We start from the raw sequence: 18,683 nt of genomic DNA on the forward strand, positions 1-18,683 counted from the left end.
ACCGTGTACACATTACCTGTGAACTGATTCGTTCCAGATTATCTCGATAGAAGAATCGTTCAAAAGGTGTATGGAAAACGTTACTAATATCTGAGGCAGTGACTTCTGTACCACAGACGAGATTGCAGCGTCCGCTTGTAAAACACTTACTCGCAATTCAGGTGAGGATACGTACTCAACAGAGTGCAGCAAGCCCATTTTGTGCGGATAACGTTGGCGAAGAGCATGGCATGATTCACATAGGCAGCTAAAAACGATGCATTCGAGATAAAGTTAATTGACCACTTCTGGAGAAAATGATGCTTAGCTTCCACTAGCAATCCGCTGGATTAGTTAGGAAACACCAGCAAGGGAGTGTATTTTGTGAACAGTAGGTATTACATGTATTCAGTGTAGCGTAGTGAAAAGCTGTTCCCATTGAACTAAGGACTGTTTGTTACAATTTGTTTTATTTACATCAAATTCTGGTGAGGTAACAACTTGCTCGAGGCAGCTGAAGTAGGCGTGCCCTAAAGAGTTAAGTGGAAAAGTCAAACATAGCGTCTTTCATGAAAAGCAGTCTACCAGTATCAAACTTTCCCGAATAAGATTTTCACTCTGCAGCGGAGTGTGCGCTGATATGAAACTTCCTGGCAGATTAAAACTGTGTGCCCGACCGAGACTCGAACTCGGGATCTTTGCCTTTCGCGGGCAAGTGCTCTACCATCTGAGCTACCGAAGCACGACTCACGCCCGGTACTCACAGCTTTACTTCTGCCAGTATCTCGTCTCCTACCTTCCAAACTTTGCAGAAGCTCTCCTGCGAACCTTGCGGAACTAGCAGGAGAGCTTCTGCAAAGTTTGGAAGGTAGGAGACGAGATACTGGCAGAAGTAAAGCTGTGAGTACCGGGCGTGAGTCGTGCTTCGGTAGCTCAGATGGTTCGCCGGCACGGTAGCTCAGCGTGTTCGGTCAGAGGGTTAGCTGCCCTCTGTAATAAAAAAAATAACGAACTTCAGTGGGCGTCAGGGGACGTCCGCCACGAACAACTGCAACGAACTAAAAAAAAGATGGTAGAGCACTTGCCCGCGATAGGCAAAGGTCCCGAGTTCGAGTCTCGGTCGGGCACACAGTTTTAATCTGCCAGGAAGTTTCTTTCCCGAATATATTGTAGGTTTTTGAAACTGCTGGTTTTCGGTTCAGCTGTATATACCAGTGAGATCGAGAAAGAGTAAATGGGGAACTGGTATGACAGAATTTCAGGAGTAAGTGGGGGGATAAAATAAAGAATAAACGAATAAAAGAAAAAAAAACATGAAGTACAAGAAAAATGTTCACTCCAAAGGTATCGTAAAAGTGGGAAACTTTGTGACTGAGGTATTATTTTCTGACAACTGCGCGTACCAACATTTTATTCTTAAATACTGTAATTCGGATCACCATTCAACCTGCTCCTCTCCTACATGTTTTCTTCTTTAGCACTGCCATTAATGATGGAAGCTACAAGTACGTGTTTCACACATGATCTGGTAGCAAAGTTATTTTGTTGTAAGATGGAAAAATCTGTTTCTAGATTTCTTGGAAAATTTCTGCTGTTGCCAACAACTGTTAAGAGCTAACAGACTGAAGGTAAGTTGATATAAATAAGTTACACGTTCACATTACTCTGTACCAGAGTGAAATGCTACAAAATATTTCTTCGGCCACTGAAAAACCAAAAAGTTTATTTTCGTAGATTACAGGGGTAACTTTGTGAGAGCACACATACTTGCTGGATCAAATGTGGCAATATGATTATAAGAAACAAGTTTCATAAATGAAATTAAGGTTCTTTCTGAATAGTTTGGTAAAAAGCACAGTTTTATTTTGAAGCGTAATTTTTTTCTAATTATAACGTGCTGTTACTCAAAATATTGTATTGAATGTGTAATGACTTTTTTTCTCATACCTCTGAACTTTAAAGTAGGAATCTGAAGGTTTGAACTAATAACCTTTCTTAGAGGATCTTGTATTGAATGTAAGTGTCGTGACCCGTTTTTAAACAGTGAAGAAGTTTCGTATTTTATTTCAACGACGTTAGGCCTATAATTACTTGGATTTTAATAAAATTAGAAAACTAAATCTCACCAAATTGACAAACTCGGACCAATGTTTTTCTGTGTATAAATAAAAAAATCATAAAACATGGCATATTTGTATGTCATGAAGAAACACGAGGTCTCCCCGTCGTCATGACAGATGAATTTAATTCTACGTTCTCTGTCTTAGATCTCATGTCCTGATCTTGGGGTAACTTCCTGACACGTAGTATTGCATTTTCCGAATGCTTCATTGTACATGAAAACTTCATTTCTGTCACAATTAAAGTACAAATGTTATAAAATTCTGTGCATGTGGAAATTAAATGTCGCATTACTTATGTGGGTATGGTGGAAAAGTAACGCCTGCGAATTTTTTATATGAGAAGTCTTAAAGATTTTTGAATAAAAGAAACTTTTATTAACATTCTACGTATTTATTCGTCAAGTCTACATACTTATTTCTCAACGTAGTGACTCTGGCGACGAACACATATTTCTTAACGAGAGATCAGCAGTTAGTTGATACCGTCAGTGTAGAATGTTTAGCTTTGTTCACGGAGCCACAACCTCACCTTTACTTTCACCACTTCCTCACTACCAAAGTGAAGTCCTCGAAGGTGCTCTTTAAGTTTAGAAAACAAATGAAAATCGGATAGGGCCAAGTCGGGAATGTATGGAGGATGATCGATGACAGTGAACCCAAGGCGTCTGTTTTTTGCAGATGTCGCAGAGCTCGTGTGTGATCCCGCAGCTAGTTTCATGTTCCATGGATCATTTTGCACGTTAAATCGTAATGATGTGGAACGAGTCATTTTACATTCCACCTTGTCATGCTGAAGGAGAAGGTGTTCCACATGTGGACAAACTCTTCGAATTCGAAACTCGATTACAATCCCCCTCTTCTCACGCACCGACATAGTTACGTTACACACCGCCATGTCATACGCTTCATATCTGATCCCTCTAGCGGCAGAGGCCTGCAACTTGCAACAGCGAAGCGGAAAAGTCGACCGAGTAATTTGCGTGAGATGTAATACCGTAACCCAGGGCTTCCCAACGTGTGGTCAGGGGTCCGCCGACTCTTCCTAGGGGGCCGCGGCCACCCTTCACCATATCGTGTGTAGTAATGAGTAAAGTTAAATAAAAATGTGAAAATCAAATTCATCACTTTTTTTCCGTGTGTAAAACATGTGTACTTTTACTTCAGGTCGTATTCCCCAGCAGCCTTTGCGGTTCTTAAGTGAGAACGCATACACAGCTTAGTGCCGGAGAATGTGGCTTCTCTGATCGACTGTTTCGCAACAATACGGGGGTCGTTTGTGCGCCGGCTCACGGCGGTAGATGCGCTGAAACATTTTACGCATGCACGGAGCGAGCTTTGTCGACCAATCACAGTGCTCGCTGGCACGTATGCGTCCCCAGGCATAATTAAATGTTAAACTTGCTTTGTCAGTGCACTAACTATTTCATAAGTCGATTTTTGACCTTCAAGTTGTTTTCATTCATCTCTAAACCAGACTAATGATACTTCGGGAGGGGGGTGGGTGGGGGGAGGTGGGGGGGGGGGTGGGGGGAGGGGGTCATTGGAAACATGGATCTTGCATTACGAAGCTTTCAGTTCCTATGGGTTTCGTTCTGAAATTTAAAGTTACTGTGCTCTTGACTGACTAGGGGTCCGCCATGGATTTTCGACTGAAGAAGGGGTCCACCAGCTGAAAAGGTTGGGAAGCCCTGCCTTAACCGATACTGATACCAGAATAAAATGTTCAGTGACATTACTTTTCAGCATACTCTCGTGTTTTATAAATTATGTTACAAAAAATGCCGAAAGTGTTCCAAAGATGCCCGCTTTTACGGTAATCATGAAATCTTCGTCTATCAATAGACTGTATGCCCAGCTAAATTTCACTAAGTTATATAAATATATTATATAAGACGTATAATTATAAACAATATTGTGTTAGCAGGTACGCAGAGTTGAAGAAATTGGCAAATGACATGCAAGAATATCAAACTGGTACAAGACGGAAAGAGATAGAGAGAGAGAGAGAGAGAGAGAGAGAGAGAGACCGAGCGAGCTAACGAGGGGATAGGGGGAAAGGCTGCCCTTACGGACCACCAGGATAAATGGCCCAGCTTGATCACTAATTACAGCACTTCACAACCACTTCTCACGTGAGAATCCCACACCTTTGCCCACTTTGCAGCGAGAGAAAGGCGTAATGTATTGCTGATGGAGGTATGCCTGTCGGAAGGCGACTAGCCAACCTCGTCGATACTCCTTGAAGGTAAAGGCTATGTGCGACCCCCAGGCTTTGCAATTACAGTTACTTTCACTTACAGATCCACTAATAATACAGCCACTGTGCAGTACTGCACTTGCGTACAGGAGAATCTATAACACATAATAATCATCCAGCTCATAAACTGAGACTCCGATCAATAATCTGCTGTCCACCCAAGGGAAAGTCACAAGACTTATCGTTCATCATTACTTACTCTTATTATTATTACGAGGTGGTTCATGCACACACATATCAAAAATTGACGAATCACTCACAGAGAATTTTTTTTCGTTTCGTCCAGGAACATTTCTTTTTAACCTGACACGAATTGTATATGTGGGTGAGACTCTTCGTCCGTAGTAAACAACTCACCATAGCCGACTCCTAGTTAAGTTATTGGTGTGCTACTAAATCTTCAGTGTCCATTGCTTAATGTTGTCGTTAACACGTGGTATTCAGCGCCCAGGTAGAATTAGCAATTTTCAGTGCTCGTTGACATCATTATCTGTTACAGTGTGGTGATAAGCAATGAACGTGGCTCTTGTGTACGAGCATCATTCTCCTTTCAGGACGCTTCCACACGACAGTTCCCTCACTTCGACTTATCGATGCCTTCGGGAAATAGAGAAACTGCGTCGCAAGAATGGTCATATTCGAAGACGTGATGTAAGAAAACGAGATATTAAGGGTATCAAGAAATGGAGTTTTAACTATAAAGAAAAGATCCTCTTCTTTCTGCGAGTTTTCTACGCATCCAGGCTCATATCTCTTATGTGTCTTGTAGGTCGCCGGTGCCATATTTTAGAGGGCCATCGTTTCTCTTGCATTCTTCTACGTTCATACCACTTAGGGTTCTGTTTCGGTTGTGTCTGGAATACACTGTGTAGGTTCCATCTGTTCTCGTAGCACTTCATTTCTTGTTTTGTCTCTACTCGTTATTTCACAAGTTCCTCTCCAAAACGGCTTTTCCATTGCCTTTAATTTCTTCTCATTGACCCAGTAGAGCTCCCACAGTGCAGCACGGCTCTGAACTATAGTTTTGCGTAACCTCCTTTTTAAAATTTTTGACGTGTTGTTATTCCAACTAATGGAGAGTAGGTGTGTAATTCCTTGTTGCTTCCACCCTTGTCCGAAATGATTGTCCCTAAACATTTATATGAGCGCTTACACATTATTATAGATACATCACCCATAACAAGATCCCTTCCTATACCTCCGACAACCAAGTATTCAGTCGTTTATTTCCATAACCAATGCTCATGTCCTTCTTTAAGTTTTCTTAACATATAAGTTACATCCCCTTCTTCCTCGGCGAAAAGGACCTGACTGTCGGCGAAATTTACGGACGACAGGATGTCATCATACATTCTAATTCCGTTGTTTTTGCACTTCCGTTTTCAGTTTTGCTTGCTTTGTTCAAAACATATTTTAAGGAAGACAGGCACTAACTGCATCCTTAGAGTCTTTTCTAACATTAAATTTCTGTGATAACTTCCCAACTTGGATACAACAAATTTTCCTTGGAAAAAGTTTTCTAAGGGCTTGTACGTAACATTTAGGAATGTTGTGGCTATTCAGAGCTTCCCATTTCCTAGAAAGTGGGACACTGTCGTAGGTCTTATGCAAGTGTGTAAAAGCCATGTGTCTCTCAGAGTTATGTGGCATTCTCTTGTTAGTCACTTGTCTAATGCTGCAGATATTATCAACACAAGACCTGTTTGCCAGAAGACGCTCTGTTCTGATTTCTCTGTCAGTTCTCTCGTATAATATATATAGTGACGTTGCATGGGGGCTTAATTAAATAAAATGAAAATATTTTTAGTTTTTAGTAGCTGTATGTCCGATTACGCTGTGTCTCGTAAACGGTTGGCCCTGACTAGTATTATTACGCAATCTGACTGCTTAGAACAACAACAAAGAATGAAATGAAAATTTTCATAAACACAGTTAATTAATTAAGTCCCCAGCAACTATAAAACCTACAAAACCAAAGCACAAATGTAACTGTTCTGTATGTGGGAGTGTGACTCAACGTACACATCTGGCACGGTTCTTCTCCAACAAGAAAAGAATTTTTAAATACCAATTATACTGACGTGATAAAAGAAAATTACAATACTACAATTGCGTAAGGAAAACAGAATTAAACTCTAATACAAGAACACATGCCAGATGCTTTGTTGACTGAACCTGTAATGACGCATTATTTAAAACATGGAATTAATGAAAAAACACGCAATATTTTACCTTCATATATATTGACGAAAAGCACTCTGATCGTTACAGTATTTCCATTAGAATAACATCTGCTATCTCTCCCATCAAATAACTGCTCCACTATCACATCTCACTCCGACTTCGCGACAAGCAGTGTCCACCACAACTTCTCGGCAAGAACTGCCTGCCGCTACTTCTCAATAATCACTCTCTGCTACAACATCTCAACACAGACTTCTACGAGCTCTCAACAAGCACTTTGGAGGCGGCTTAATAATACTCTTTGGCGCAATCTCTGGCGCAGTGTAGCCACATTTCATATGCCCCTCCTCCACAGGCCAGAATTTGATGGTATTTTTGCCAGCATTGGTGGTGAAAATACCACCAAATTCGTCCAGAAAAAATACAGACAAACATAAAAGATAATATTAATACCTAAATATCACATAATTAGTTAAAATTTTGGCTTTGCACTGACCTTTCAATAACCTAATATATAAAATACAGTAGGCAATACAAATTCTTTTCATACATGTGGCTTTACATAATAGTTTACACAATACACAAAAAAAAAAATCAGTTTATACAAATGTTCACATAAAATGCTTTCAATGATTAGTTTATACAAAAAAAAACACACCAACAGGTGACATCTTTTCAGTAGAAGCAGTCCATCAGTGGCACCCAGTAAAGTTTAGCAGGTACACCCAGCAACAAGTCACATTAGTTCAGTAGAAGCAATCCATCAGAGGCACCCAGCAATGTTGAGTAGGTGCAGACAGCAACAAGTGACTTCATTTCAGTAGAAACAGTTCATCAGTTGCACCCAGCAATGTTGAGCAGGTGCAGACACCGACAAGTGACATCATTTCAGTAGAGGCAGTCCATCAGTGGCACCCAGCATTGTGGAACAGGTGCAGACAGCATCAGGTGACATCTTTTCAGTAGAAGCAGTCCATCAGTGGCACCCAGTAAAGTTTAGCAGGTACACCCAGCAACAAGTCACATTAGTTCAGTAGAAGCAATCCATCAGAGGCACCCAGCAATGTTGAGTAGGTGCAGACAGCAACAAGTGACTTCATTTCAGTAGAAACAGTTCATCAGTTGCACCCAGCAATGTTGAGCAGGTGCAGACACCGACAAGTGACATCATTTCAGTAGAGGCAGTCCATCAGTGGCACCCAGCATTGTTGAACATGTGCAGACAGCATCAGGTGACATCATTTCAGTAGAAGCAGTCCATCAGTGGCACCCAGCATTGTGGAACAGGTGCAGACTCCAACAGGTGACTTCATTTCAGTAGAAGCAGTTCCATTAGTGGCACCCAGCAATGTTGAGTAGGTGCAGACAGCAACAAGTGACTTCATTTCCATACAAGTAGTCCATCAGTTGCACCTAGCAATGATGAGCAGGTCCAGAGAGCAGTCCATGATATTCACTATCACCGATCACACAGTTCATCAGCAGAAATTAAACATGTCCTAGTGGCACCAATCATGTACAAAAAGTACAAGTAACAGTCCATAATATTCACTATCACTGATCACACAGTTCATCAGCAGAAATTAATCATTCCTAAGTGTCACACATTACGTTGAAAAGTGCAGGTAACAGTCCATAATATTTACCTTCACTAATCAGACAGTTCAGGCATGAACAATAGTTTGAATACACATACAAATGCTTTTACAATGCTCTTACACTAAACATACAAATTCTAATAAACACACAAAAGATGTCAGATAATTGTCATATTAACTATTACAAATACTCAAATATCAGTAAACCTATAATATTTATGGGTGTCAGTGCAAGCCACTACAAACAAATAAAATAATATTCAGGAGATAGGTGGGTAGGATTAGGAAAGGAAAACACACAAAACACACTCACTCATCTCTCATCCACATTAAGTACTACTGTGTAATTGAATAGTGTTAACTGTGTAAATGCAATTCTGTCAAAATTTGATGTTCATCTTGTGTATCAAGTAGTAATGGCAGCAATGTATAACAGTCAATAATAGTTAGGTCAACGTCATAGTCATCATGTCAAGACCAATGTTTGCCAAGCCAGATCAAAATGTGCGGTTGCTGAACAACTGTCAGAGAGCCAAGATGTGCAATTACTTCCTCTCTTCAAAAAAAAAAGGTGTATACTGCTTAGTGATTTAACAAAGTGTGTGTATAGACTATTTTCCTTCTACTTTAGTGTTCTAGTCTGCTATCTTCATCCTCCTTCTTCCATTAAGACCAACAAAAAAAATATGCTCCTCACTTACTTTACCTCTTATATACGAAAAATCCAATAATCATCAGCATCACATAATCTCAATAATACCTCAATAATACCTCTTTAATACGTCCATACATACAAATCTTATCATCAATATCATTTACCTTACCTCTTGTCCACAAAAACTCCAATAATCATCAACTTCACATAATCTCAATAATACCTCTTCAAAACGTCGATACATATGAACCTTATTGCCAATATCATCTCACTTCCAACACAACTCTTTCCTCTAGTCAGTCTCCTCGAACAAGTACGGATAAAATCCTAATGCAAACCTCATCATCCCATACAATCTGAATACACATTGTCAACACACAACCTCTGTGTAATCCATCTGACCCAAATCTTCTGCTCATTATGAATTATAAACAAAGAAATGCATACATGACCTCTAACAGACTTAGTTCGAATAACTCTCAGTAATTAAGTACGATAACGGAGTGTGAATGATCGTAATATTTCACAGTGTGTACACCACTTCAAGAATTATGGCAGAAGCAAACATGTGGAGTATTTTTTGTGTCAAGTGTCACTTCCTATTTCAATTGCTCACGAAAAATGCAGTGTAATAATTGTCAATGGTCTAAACCTATTTTTGGTATGTCATGTCGTTAGCCTCCTTCCTATTAGCATAAATTTATACAGCTTCCATAAAACCTCAGCTCATGTGACTTCAACGAAGTTCTTTGTACCAATGTCGCTCGTCGAATTATAGCAGTTCATTTTCTTATCTTAAAATATAAGGCACTGAGCGTAAGCAAAACAAGCAATAGCGAGTAAATATACCAGCAGAGAACAGAATGTCAACAAGTGGATGCAGCACAATTCTTACAACGAGGCTCTGCCAAGCGAACAATCTATAATTAATACAATAGTGTGACCTAAACTCTATGTTTGTACACAGTATATCAGCATTTCTATACACCAAATTAAAGAGTAGTTATGTCAACAAAACAGAAATGTGTAAATATGCAATCCATACGCATAGTAGTAAACGTATATCTTACGTAATAAACAGGTCATTAGTATCATATCAGCATAAGCAAATAAATGTTCATATGTAATCTTAATAAGTAAACATGAAGGCGCAAGCAGATAAATCACAAAGTACAACTTACATACCTAACCACATCAGCACAATTAATCAAGTTACAATTATAATTTAAATAAATAAGCACAGCAGGCACATAATTAAAAAATGACATCAGTGAAAAAGCATAGCAGCCAAGCGATACATAATATACACAAGTTACAACCCAGTTCATTAATAATCATTGTTAAATCAGTTAACGTACGCAAGCACGTCGCTTCACACGTAATTTCATAGAACATGAAATTTAGCACAAAGTATGAATCACGTAATTTCGAGCAGCAAACTACGTCTAAAGTACGTACCTAAGTGGAAATATGTTACCTGAAACATAAACTCAATTAATAGTTACCTTTTTAGTTTATTAGTTTCTACTTCGAAATTACATTCTTCCTGAAAATTTCTCGATAGCAAGTCGTCTTAACGTCGGACACGCACAGAATTTACCTGAAGTTCTTAAATATTTTATACAACCGTATCCTGAAAAATACTGAACGTTAATAACATAATTCATCAACTCACTATAGCTTTATACTGAATTTAATCGGAGAAATTAAACTGTGTATTTGTTTACGGCTGTCAGTGCATTCGCACTGAGCGCTCGATCAGCTGTAGGCGCGTGACGTAGGAAGCAATTGTTCGCGGTCAACGACTGCCTTGTGCGGCGCGCAGACTTGACTGTTGCTTTGAGTATGTGCCGCCGCCAAAACACAGGGCGGTATCCTTGTACTCTCCGCATGTTTACATCTAGCTGTTAGTTTCTCTCAAGTATGTCATTCCACAAAAATTTTAACGTTTGATATATGATGTACTCCCTTAGAGCGTCGAGATTTAAGAGTTTCTACTTCGACAGTGTTATCATGAATAATTTTACGAATTCTATATGGACCGTTATAAAGCAGAAAAAATTTGCGACACAAGCCTTTTCCTTTGTGAGACAAACGGTGAGACTTAATTAACACTTTTTGACCAACTGACAAGATTTTTGAACGACCAGGACGTTTAGCTGATCTCTCTCTTCTAGCAGCCGCAGATGCAATATTTCGTAGAGCCAGGTTGACAACTTCAGAATGCCGCAGTTTCCGTGTAGGTGGAAAAGGAACGATTTCAGATATGCGATTTGTCGGTGCTTTGTTTTTTAATATCAATATAGGCGGTAAAGAAGTTGAGTCATTAGGAAGTTCATTCAGAATGTTTTGAAAAATATGAAGATACTGATCCCACGTTCTGTGATTCTGATGACAATAAAGACGGCACAATTTATTGATTTCCTTCATCCATCTCTCTGAAGCGTTAGATTGAGGGTGAAAAAGTGAAATGAAGATTGGTTTAATTTTACGACGCTGTTGAGTACGAAGCCAAATTTTAGAACGAAACTGTGATCCATTACCTGATATAACCTTATCAACATGATCAACTTCTTTAAGAAAATGTTTGATAAAAGCGTTAGATACTGAACGTGCTGTTGCTTTGCGTAAAGGTGTAAAACACACATATTTTGACGTCAACTCCACTGCTACGAAAATGTACGCAAAACCATTAGTAGAACGAACCACTGGACCGAACAAATCGACTGCAGCCATGTCCTTTAATTTCGCTGGAATGATAGGAAACAACGGTGCTCTGTGAGAAACTGTTGGCGGCTTAGCCTTTTGACATAATTTGCATTTGGCCAGAACAGATCGAATACGTTTTTCCATATTACTGAAGTAGCAATTTTCTCGTAATTTATGAAAGCATTTTCTGGGACCAAAGTGTGCATAACTGAAATGCGTATACCAAATCAATTTATTGGCCCACTCATCAGGAATACAAACTAACCAAACAGAGTTGTCGACCGATTTTCGTTTAAAAAGAATTTTTCAGACAGTTCGCAAAAGCGAGGTGTGACCAAATCGTCCAATCTAACAAAGCGTCTAAGAAAATTACAGACACCAAGGAAACTACGAACATCACGTTTTGTGGAAGGAACAGCATAATTACGAATAGCGTCTAATTTTTCTGGATCAGGATGAATACCTTCTGTAGAAATAATGTGGCCGAGAAATTTCACCTGTGAACGACCAAATTCAGATTTTTCTAAGTTCACAGTAATGCCAACGCTTGCAAAGATACTTAATAATGAATCCAAAATTTTGTTGTGCTCACTCCAAGAACGTTTAGCAATAAAAATATCGTCAACATAAGAAGTAATATTGTCACGAAGATAAACAGGTAAAATTTCATTTAAGCTACGAATGAATGCTGCTGAAGATACAGTAAGTCCAAACGGTAATTTCCGAAATCACTTTTGGGTAAATTAGTCTTATCCGGTTATTGTTTACTTACTCACTAGATAGATTGATAGTAGAAGAGTTGTTTTGACAGATGCAAAGAATAGTAAAAGAGTAGGCAGCGGTACAGAAAACTAAAAGAGAAATAGCACCACTACAACTCGGGGCCCTATGCTCGCTACGGCACATATTCACTTAGAGTAGTGAATCCCCTGAGGACGTTAACAGCCGCATATAATTTCTAGTTTGTGACTTAGTGGCAAATTTGGCGGGAGTGCGTACATAAATTGATCTAACCATGCACATGGATGTATGTTATTCTTAGAATTACGGAATATCTTAAATTTCCGAACAATCAAAAAGTGTTTATAATCAAAGTTTTCGCCTCGTGGCGACAAAGACCTACCGCGTCTGTCCCAGTCCCAATGACGATTATTGTTAAATTCGCGCGCCTGGTGCTCTCTTGTCGCATCCCGTAAATGAAACAAATTATTTTCTTCAAACCTCTCTGCTATCTGTGATTCCAAATTTCTTTTGCTGTCTTTTCCTACAATTTCGCCTTCGATCTGTTTGACTTGCTTTCGTAATGCCTCAACTTCCCTTTTAACGCGTTCATTAAATTTTCCCTGATTTTCAACATGTTTATTTATGTTCTGGTACTCTTCGGTTTCTGCGAATGGTAATGGAGCTGTATCATCCGAAACTCTGTCCCCATGTAAACTAAGATTTGTCAGTTTATCTGAAATTTCCTCAACTCTTTCCGATAAGTCACCTAATTGTTCTTTCTGTTTATTTACGTCTTCCGTAAGTTTCGCGACTCGGGTTTCGGTACTGTCACATTTAGTAGTTAACTGTTCACACTGTTGCGTTAAGTTATTTATTCTGTCATTTGGTACGGATTCCTCGATTCTTTCAATTATTTCTTCCTTATCGTGTGCACGTTGTAAATTTAATTCTGAAAATTTTTGTACTATCACGCGATCTTTTTCTTCCTGTTCTCTATCCTGTTCCTTTTGTCTAATTTCTGTTGAAATTAAGCTATTATTGTGAGCCTTCAAAATCGGTTGTACTTCTTCTCTAATTTATTTATTTGATTCGTCTTTCATGTATTTGAAACATGTCCCTGTTCGTGAGCCTAACTGAGTTTCCATTGTTCCCCTATCAGTTTCTAATTCAGATCGTAACTGTGATCACACTGCTTTCATCTCGGTTTTAGTTGTTCCTATTTCTGTTTCAATTGTTCCTATTTTTGAGCATAACCGTGTTGTCATTGCTCTTAATTCAAATCCCAAATTTAATATTGCACTCATCAACTGCTCGATTTCTTCTGTCGTTAACCACGCAATCTGAGAATTTTTCGATTGTGAAAAATTTTGAACTGTTTCCGGACTATTTTCCCTGCTTATTAAATTGTTTTCCACTACATTATTTATGACACTGTTTTCCTCTGTTGGCGAGTTCGCCATGTTAACAATTTCGTTATTCTGACTATTCATCATTTTTGCCTGTTTCATTGACTGTGTAATCATTTACAAGACATACAAAACTCGTCACTGTGCGAAAATTACACACAATGCCTCCTTATCTCCAACAATACCATTTACATGCAATGTCTCCCTCAAACACGATCAATCGAACAATTGAAATAATTGCACTAAATTGTCAAACGCGTATACAAGGCAATAAATCAAATTCTGAGAAAAAAATACCATTAGAAGAATGACAATTACTAAATCTACACATGCAAAATAGACTACAATTACTAACTACAAATTACTACAACAATACTACCGTCTACTATTTTTACAATCAGAAGATTCCAAGGGACGATCCGAAGCAGCGGTCGCCACATGCATGGGGGCTTAATTAAATATGATTGAAAATATTTTTTATTTTTTCGTAGCTGTATGTCCGATTACGCTGTGTCTCGTAAACGGTTGGCCCTGACTAGTATTATTACGCAATCTGACTGCTTAGAACAACAACAAAGAATGAAATGAAAATTTTCATAAACACAGTTAATTAATTAAGTCCCCAGCAACTATAAAACCTACAAAACCAAAGCACAAATGTAACTGTTCTGTATGTGGGAGTGTGACTCAACGTACACATCTGGCACGGTTCTTCTCCAACAAGAAAAGAATTTTTAAATACCAATTATACTGACGTGATAAAAGAAAATTACAATACTACAATTGCGTAAGGAAAACAGAATTAAACTCTAATACAAGAACACACGCCAGATGCTTTGTTGACTGAACCTGTAATGACGCATTATTTAAAACATGGAATTAATGAAAAAACGCGCAATATTTTACCTTCATATATATTGACGAAAAGCACTGTGATCGTTACAGTATTTCCATTAGAATAACATCTGCTATCTCTCCCATCAAATAACTGCATAAAACATGGAACAACACTCTCCACTATCACATCTCACTCCGACTTCACGACAAGCAGTGTCCACCACAACTTCTCGGCAAGAACTGCCTGCCGCTACTTCTCAATAATCACTCTCTGCTACAACATCTCAACACAGACTTCTACGAGCTCTCAACAAGCACTGTGGAGGCGGCTTAATAATACTCTTTGGCTCAATCTCTGGCGCAGTGTAGCCACCTTTCAACGTAGATGCCTAAATTACTGGCAGTAATGTCTTAAAATATACTGTGATAAACCATGTGTGGAAAACAAGTAGGTGAGTGTTTCCGACTTCGTTGGCACAGGGTTACGATGTGCTAATTACAGAAGAACAGAGTTCAGATCCTTGTTATAAACAGCTTAAATTGGATTTTTATTAGTACCTCTTTATGGCACCCTCAAACAACCGTTGATTTTTACAAGCAGGCTATACGTGTGCCGTTCAGAGTAGACCGCAGGGCATTTTTCCACACAGGTATCTCTGAACGGCGACTGCATCTACATCCAAACTTTGCGAACGAAGGGTACTCCTGATAGCACTATAATTTCACACCTTATCGTTCATTTCGCGATTCTGCAGGGAAAGAACGACCAATGCTAAGTCTCCGCGCGATCTCTAACTACACTGACTTTCTCGGCATCCTCATTTCGCGATATGTATGATGAACGAAGTAACATGTTGCATGTTGCTCGACTATTACATCCTATCTCGTAGGATGAAGAGACCATCGCGTGGTAGGCATTTAGGTGTTCACAGAATGACAAGGAGTTCATTCTCGACAGGGAATGTTTCCCCTCAACTCTCAAGACTCCAACGAGTCCTTAGGGGAAATGTGCTCTTAGGCTTGAAAACAGGAATTAGTTAAACCACTAGCTGTAAAGGAATTTGCCGCAGCACCCTTTTTTTACGACCTATTTGCATTCTTCCTACACTGTCCAAGGGCTAAGATTAGATAGTCCACGGCCAGCTAACGAACTACTTAACTACAATCAACCAACTAGACGAATACGTTTCCTTATATATCGTAGTGCAATATCTGCCTTCATAAAGCTAGCAGATGGTCTCAAGCATTCCATGGATGGACAAGAGGCGACCATCATGTGCTTCTTAGACATCGCAAAGCCTTTGACATTGTTGACTTCGACATTTTACTTGCCAAACTTAGCAGACTAAATTTCTCTTCAAGTGCAGTGCAATGGTTTTGCCAATACCTGACGTCTCGCTAGCTGTGCGTCGTGTACGGCACTATACAGTCTCAGTGAAGGCAAGTAGTATCAGGCGTCCCCCAAGCTTCAGTATTAGGTCCTATACTCCTTTCATTGCATCTCAATGATGTGTCGTCAGCTTTTTCACATGCACGCGGATGACTTCCGGTTGTATCTAAGTGGAAAGCCAATAAATCTAAAGACAGCTATCGGGAATTCCAGTTGTGTCCTGCGTGCACAATCACAAGAGACACAGAACATCGTGTTAAAGCTTAGACTATCAAAAACCCAAGTAAATCTGGTTGGTTACTCTAGGCTGATTAGCTCGTAGTATCTAAAATACCTACCCTTACAAATATCAGCTTTTCTCCCTGAGAAAAGAGTTTTGGAATAATAACAGATAAATATCTAAGTTGGACTGAGCACATATCAGCAGTGCCATGAAGGCATCAGCATGTCTCCATGATTTACAAAAATATAAAATGCTCTTTCCTTTTCGTCTGAAAGAGGAACTTGTACAAACACTTACACTACCAATTACTGATTACAGTAATGTTATCCTGCAAGGACTACCTCAGGAAAGCTCGCGGCGCCTGGATCTGGTTAAGAACGCTTGTGTTCACTATATCTGTGACGTTCGACTCTTTGATCATATTTCGCCATCATATGCACAGCTATCCTGGCTGCGTGCAGACAAGCTCAGTGGTCTACATACCCTCTGTTTCCTCTACTGTCTTACGAATTTACACTGTTCCTCGTGTCTCTCCCATCCCTTGACGCTCTTGTCTGAACAACATAGCAGAAACACCCATTCCCATCAGAGCAAAATCCTTTCCGTCCCACTTCATCGCACAGCTACTTTGTCGATATTCTTTCCGGCAGCGGCAACCCGACTCTGAAATAATGTCCGTCACTATGTTAGAGAATTGAATAACATCTATAGTTTAAAAAGACAGTTAATGCCATATCTTCTGAAGAACAATAATGACCCACATTTTCCCTTTACGCACTCGTCATCCCTTTACATCATTCTTTACAACAGGATCTTCCTCCAGAATGATATTTTCACTCTGCAGCGGAGTGTGCGCTGATATGAAACTTCCTGGCAGATTGAAACTGTGTGCCGGACCGAGACTCCAACCCGGGAACTTTGCCTTTCGCGGGCAAGTGCTCTACCAACTGAGCTACCCAAGCACGACTCACGCCCCGTCTTCACACCTTTACTTCTGCCAGTACCTCGTCTCCTACCTTCCAAACTTTAGAGAAGCTCTCCTGCGTTCCCGGGTTCGAGTCTCGGTCTGGCACACAGTGTTAATCTGCCAGGAAGTTTCATATCAGCGCACACTCGGTTGCAGAGTGAAAATCTCATTCTGGAAACATCCCCCAGGCTGTGGCTAAGCCACGTCTCCGCAATATCCTTTCTTTCAGGATTGCTAGATTCGCAGGAGAGCTTCTGTATATATATATAGGGTGATTATAGTTGAAGTTGAACTTTCAAACCGCTGTAGAAATAACATCAATGGTCAGAATGACGAAAATTCCAACGGAATATTGTCGGAGAAAGGGGAAAACGAATTGCAGAAGAAAAATAAATAGTTACAAAATGAGCGATAGCAGGCGCTGTAAGAATCATAGTTTCAGAGAGGTGAACTACAAATGACAAATGAACCATTTAATAACGCCCAAGGTGTACTACTCAGTACGCATGGGTGTACCGGTGTGTTAGTTACGCATGTCCATCCACCACGGCAAGGTAAGATCGCGTCAGATGGCAACAGTCGGTTTTTAATTGTCCTGAAGCCAAAAACCGCATGAAAATCATCACTCATATCGGTTTTTAATTGTCCTGAGCCCAAAAGCAGCATATAAAGCTTCAATCACTTCGGTCTTTAATTACCCTTAGGCCAAAAACCGCATAAAAAGCATCAATAAAAATCAAATCGGGTTATTAATTTCCGGCGCAAAACATGTTCAATACGCTGTCAACTGTTTTCTGCAACAAGTTGATATCGAAGAACACCATGTTTCACAACTGATCGAATTGTTTCCGGGATCACGTTCAGAGTGTGTTGCGCAATGCGTGCCTTCAATGCAGCTAAGCTGGCAATCGGAACACTGAACACAACCTCTTTCAGATAGCCCGAATCTCCGAAGAAGGGAGCCACGCGAACCGTGACAAGACGCCCAAGACTGCACGGTTACCCTGTGCAGCAGTGCCAAAAGTCACACGGATTAAGACCAGGTTATAGGGACGGCCAGGCTCTAGGGAAATGGCAGCTGATGGGAAATGAGGCTTCAGCAGCTGCAGGTTAAATAAATGAATATAAAGGGCGACAATGTAGAGAATTGCTGTCACCTTCACCAGACTTTACAGCTGAAGCTTGACTTTATCGAGATGATAATTGAAACTTTATGATTACCTTTCGCACACTTTTTTTGAAACAAGGCCAAGACCCATCTGGCACAGTCAGCATGAATGGATTAACTGTGCTGAAAAGTTATGTGTGTGGATGAAGAATAAAATTTTCAAAAAGATAAATGGAGGTAACTATTTGATTCGGCGCTTGCCCATAAAAAAATAAGAGAAGTGTTTCAAGAAAACGTCGTAAGATGAGAGAATTTAAATGAACAAGTTGACACGTTTGTTTTATGTGTAAGACAATATACGTTTGAAGTCATTAATTTGTAGAAAGACGAATTACAGTAAAATGCAAGATTCAAAATAAAACACAGAAGGCAGATTGTGGGCGTCGATTGCAACCACCAGGCGCCGCGTTACTCTGGCGTGTTCTGTTCGTAGTAACTTCCTGTTGTCTTGCTTAGATGCTGTC

Source organism: Schistocerca serialis, chromosome 4, assembly GCF_023864345.2.
Source record: "Schistocerca serialis cubense isolate TAMUIC-IGC-003099 chromosome 4, iqSchSeri2.2, whole genome shotgun sequence".
Lineage (NCBI taxonomy): Eukaryota > Metazoa > Arthropoda > Insecta > Orthoptera > Acrididae > Schistocerca > Schistocerca serialis.